Source organism: Homalodisca vitripennis, chromosome 2 (genome assembly GCF_021130785.1).
Source record: "Homalodisca vitripennis isolate AUS2020 chromosome 2, UT_GWSS_2.1, whole genome shotgun sequence".
NCBI lineage: Eukaryota > Metazoa > Arthropoda > Insecta > Hemiptera > Cicadellidae > Homalodisca > Homalodisca vitripennis.
In genome coordinates, this window is record NC_060208.1 from 189,444,946 (window position 1) to 189,450,945 (window position 6,000).

The window sequence follows — 6,000 nt, forward strand, 5'->3', positions numbered from 1 at the left end:
CAAGTTTGCAAGTTTGTTTTATCGTGGCTACTATTTTTTGTGCCACAAAAATAAAAGCATAATAATTATTATTATAAAAAATAATCTTATTATTATATAAAAATAATATTATTATGCAAAATTACATTATAAAACTCATTTTTACTAGGTATATTTAATTTATTTAGTGTTACTATTATTATTTCAACCTGTTTTATAGGATTTCTTGAAGAGCATTATGTAAAAAATGTGTGAAACATTTAGTATTTCTTCTATGCCTATATTTAGTAAAAAATGTGTTATTTTAATTAAAGTGCTATACAAAATTTATTTCTAGTTTTTTTTACCTGAAATTTGCAGGAAATGTTGTTAACATAATATTCTTCAATAAAACGTATAAACTAATAACAGAAACAATATTAAAAAATATTTTATCTAATTTTAAAAATAAAAATTTACAAAAATTTCAAAGTTAAAAACTAAAAAATTTAGATTAAAAAAACAGTTTTGTTTTATTATTGATTCGAAATATATAGTATTACGGAGACTTTTATTGTCTACAAAACAAAACAAAAATTACGCAGATATCTAAATTTTTGACAGATTTATTGACGTTTTACTAAACCCTTACAATTAGTCAATATCGGCCGCGGCAGTTTTGGGGAGTGACATGCGATGCAGCGCCGGCGGTTTACGGCACACATCTGCAAACAGCGCGCGGCGTTTTTTCGACATGAATCGGCCAAATTACTGTGGCAGCGAAAGGGTTAAAAATAATGTTAGTATAAAGAATCTATATGTAAAAGAAATGAATTTCTTTTTAAATTGTATAAAATAACTAAATTGTATTTAGAGTAGGCTACTCTTGAAACTTGTAGTACTTTTACTTCACAGAGTAGACATGTCTTATAGCTGTAACGCGACCGATTTGGGGATTAATTGGTATCCGCTGCCACCACCGGATGATTCCGGAAAAAGAAATAAAGTTTGTGCAACAACGTTTGAATTTTAAAAACACTGTTTATTAAAGATTAATTTATAGAAATCACACAATTTACATTGGTTAAAAAGGGGAGAGCACTTCTGAATGATATAAAGTATTGAATTACATTATTGAAAGAATTTAGAAAAGTTTTAAAATAGGGCGACAGAGAGTTACATGTCTACGAGTCTGAGGCCTGAACTAGACTAGCTTCCCAGCACACGCAGGTGCTGACTCTGCATTGTCAGCAGTCTTACTGCTGACCTCCTCAACAGTGCCGTACACTTTACAATTATTATGTCTTTAGTTAAATTTTACTAAATGAATGAAATTTTTATATAACCAAATAAAGCATAATTTCTTGAATTATTGTTAATATTGGGTTCGGGTCGTTACATCACCCTCTCCTCTGGAAAAGATGTGTCATAGGATTAAAGTGATGGCACATCTTGAATCTATTACATTCGTATGTTAATGACTTATTTGTAACTTAAAAAATGTTTTTTTTTTCTTTGAAGTGTTCCCCAAATTATTAATACCTGCTACTAATCGTTTACATAATCATGATACTACTAAGATTTAGGATTATTACTAATATACAATATTTCTTTTCAGAGTCACAAGCCGGTCAGAGTCTTTTGATTTGTCACTTTAAAGATTTTAAAAATTTTCACGTTTTTTTTTTTCACTACTTAATCATGGGGGGGGGGGTCATCCGAACAAAGGAGGCTTCGTGGATGATCTCTGCTAATGGAGTTCCTTCCTCCACCCTCACCGTCAGTTGGCTCTGGTCTGGGTCGCTTGTGCTCTGAGTTTGTCTTTGCTGCCGACTGGTCGTGCAAAGGCGTCTTATTCTCCTATGACATATAAAGACTACGAGCAGTATACAATTTAAACTTACAACTACATGCATGACAATAAAATTATAATTCTTATTTACATTAATGACGACAGGTTTGTTTAAATTATATCCTTGCAATAATGAATTTAGTCCTATTTCTATATGATCATCAATTAGATTCTTTTTTATATCTTTTAGCGTTTCAAAAGTTAAGTTATTGTTTAATAATATAAGAGCGGTCTCATTGGGCTGCAATATGTTTATTTTCGGTATATGAAGGTGCGTAATATTTCTTTTATAAACTATATTGCCTCTAATCCTCGAAAATATCTTACCACTTTTTCCAAAAATATCACACCTTGATATCTGTTTAATGATACCTGAGGTGTTAACAACAACTTCTAAATATTCTTTTACAATGTCAGTTTTAATTACAGATGTATCATCTTCAATATTTCTAAAACAATTTAATATTACTTTGTAAGGTTCTGCAACACTATAAATCCAATCATTACCATTTTGTAACCAAACGGTGAGTTTACATTCTCAGTTAGAACTCTGTTACACTTTTGAGTTACAGAACTTAATCCCATAAACAGTGAATAGATGCAACCATCGACTGTATGGTGTAACACACTTATTGAATTTGGACAAATGTTAACATAACTGTGTCAACATTGAACATATTCATCTGAGGCGAGAGGTACATAGTACTGCCTATCTTTAGATATCAACAAGTAATCGTGTTCAATTTTCCACACTAACCAATGTCGTAACCTAGGTTGATAAAGTGGTATCACTTCGATTTTATAGGTTTCAAATTGTCTATCAATTGAGCTTAATGGTACTGTAACAATCAATCTTATGCTAGCTGGATTAGCTAATGCTTGCGCTGTACAAAGATCGTAATACAAAAATATATCTTCATCATTTACAGGAACAATTAGTTTCAAATGATATGGTATAATCTTTTCAATTTTATTCAAAACTTTTGTAAAATCATGTGGATTTAGTAATTTACTGCTTATCTTACCAGAGTATATAAGTTCTAATGCTTGCCTAAACTCTACTACACTTAGCTTAGCTTCATCAACAGTTTGACCTAAATGTCTTAACATTGTTGTAATTGCCATATGTTTTGCTAAGGACTGATGCATCATTATATTCTGTTCATTAAAGTTCGTTAATGATGTTATTAACCTGTCGTTGGCTGTAGATAACTTAATCATTATTTCATGAATAGCCTTAGTGTTACTTACAATTCTAGAATTAATATCTTTCATCAAAGTTATTTGTGTATGACTCGAACTAACAACTGTACCACTTACTAACTTTAGTTCGTCTACCTTGGTATTTACATGTTCTAAATCTTCACTAGTCGGTACACCAAATAACCACTTTAATGCATAACCTCCTGCATTTATAAGTCCACGCTTATTTCTAGAATGTCCTACAGGTGGCAAAAGTTTTAATAAGTCAGTTATATCACTCTCATACTGCTCGATTCCTTCCTTCACTCTTATATATTCAAACTCGAAGTCTTCATCCCAGACGTTCACACTGATATTTTTAAACTGTTCTAATTCTACACATCTTTCTTTTAATGGTATCAGTTCATCAAGGATTTCTACTAGATCAAAGTCTAAAACGATTCTCCATTCATCTCCGGATATCACAGAGTCTTCTAGCTTCCTAAACACAACTCCTTGGCTCATGTCAGCTGCTTTGACCAACGTAATAATCATTAGTCCTGTAACAAAGGTTATACTTGACATCCATAATCTAACCTTTAATTTATGTTATGCATATTCAATGTTGTTTAACTAACTTCTCCTTATTATAATATAACACAATTGATCTTCTTAAAGTAACTCGATTTATTCCTTTCACTTCTTACAACTTTTTTTTCTTCTGGCCTTCTGTGTTAGTACTCTCATTAATCTCATGTGCTTGTGTGGATATTCTCAGACAATTTTTAATCTTCAGGGTACCCTTTTTTGTTTTCTCTCACACAACATTCAAACTCATTCAGCAACATTCGTTTCACATTTTCACTTCTGTCAAACTGATCATTTTCACTTCATTCGCTACTGAGTTGTTATCCTACAAGATGAAATTTCAAGAATACTCAACAACTTCGGCTTTTCTCTTACTTCTCTCATGATATAACACTTTACTTCTACATTATTATAGTACAACTTGTATGCTTCTATTTACAACTCAACTTCATAGTCTTCCAGTCTGGACGGCTTCCTCCTTTCCCTGACTGGTCTTTCATTGTTTCCTTCTTGGGCAGGTTGTAATCCACTCGGTCCGGCTTGCTCTGCTGCTTGGCTTGGTACTGTTGGATCTTCAACCTCCTCTTCTGCATCACTTGCTTCTTCTTCGAGGCTTACTCCTCTTCTTGCTTCCTTGCTAGGAACTTCTAGTGCTTCTTCATTTTCATTCCCATGGAATTCTTCTACGCTGTCTTCGTTTTCTTCTTCTTTGTTTTTCAGTTCAAATACTGGCTTGATTCTATTCACGTGCACTTTGACGTTTTTCCCTCTTATTCTTAAAACTACATTTAACTCAGATACGATTTCTACTATTTTGTATGGACCTTTCCATAACTGTGAGAGTTTTTTAACTCTGCCCTTTTTTATGTGTGGTACATGCAGGTACACTAACTGTCCGACATAATACTCACTTTCTTTCGACTTCTTGTCGTAATGCTTCTTTTGAGCTTTCCTTGCCTTTTCCTGGCAGTGTTTCGATATTTCTTGAATCTCTTTTAATCTGGTTCGTAGATCTTCTACGTAATCTGAGTAGACATCTGTGTCCTCAGTTATAGTGAGATCTGCTTCTAAGGGTGTTTCCATCTTCTTTCCGTACACCATTTCAAAAGGGGTGTACCCTGTACACTCGTGTTCTTGGTTGTTGTATGCCATGTTAATCACGGGTAACAGTTCGTCCCAGTCTGACTGGTTTTTGTTGACAAAGTGGCTCAGCATTTTAGGGATGGTTCGGTGCACTCTCTCTGTCCGTCCGTTACTCATAGGATGGTAAGCAGTTGTCTGTAATTTTTTTATTTTCAGTAGTTTGCAAACATTCTGAATCAGTTCTGATGTGAAATTTTTTCCTTGGTCTGTAATTAATTCTTTTGGTACTCCGATTGACGTTATAACTTTCTGAACAAATGCTCGTGCTATGGTTTCAGCTGTTTGATCTGGTAATGCTATAAATATTCCGAATCTTGTGAAATGGTCGATAACAGTTAATATGTACTTGTTATTTGATCTAGTTAACGGTAATGGACCTACTATGTCGCATGCTAATCTATACCCAAATTCACTCACTTCTTGAAACTTCCCTAATGGTGCTTTTGATTTTCCATAATCTGTTCGTCTGTTGCATGAGTCACATGATCGTACGAATGCTGTTACATCTGCTCTCATTTTTGGCCAGTAGAATTTGTCTTGAATTCTTAATATGGTCTTCTTTATTCCTCCATGTCCACTCGTTGGTAAATCATGATGTAGTCGTATTACTTTCTCTCTCAATTCTCTTGGTATTACAATTAATTTTTCATCTTCTTTCTTGAAGTACACTACTCCTTGGGGACTTGTTTTGAAATGTTCGTGCATTTTCAGTTTTTGACATTCTTTATCTTTCTTTTGAGCTGCTTTAATCGCGTCTATATCTAATAAAGGTAACTTTTCACACTCATTTTTGTATACTACTCTACTTAGACAATCTGCATTTTTGTTTTTCACGCCGGGTTTGTGGTAAACTTTGTAGTCATACTCAGCTAATTTCAAAGCCCATCTGGTTAGTCTACTTGAAGGATCTTTTAATGATAGTAACCATCTGATTGCACTGTGATCCGTGTAAAGAGAAAAGGATCTTCCATAAAGGTAACATCTGAAGTATTTAACTGCCCAAACTACAGCTAATAACTCTTTTTCGGTTACACTGTAGTTCTGTTCTGCGGAATTCAACTGTCTTGATGCGTATGCTATAGGATGTTCTACCCCGTTTATTTCCTGTCCTAGCACTGCACCAATCGCTACGTTGCTGGCATCTGTGCTAAGAATGAAAGATTTGGAAAAGTCTGGGTAGATCAGCAAGGGTTCAGTGGTTAGTTTTTCTTTTAGTTTTTTGAAAGCCGTCCCACAATCTGGTGTCCAATTAAATTTTTCATTCTTTTTGATCAATT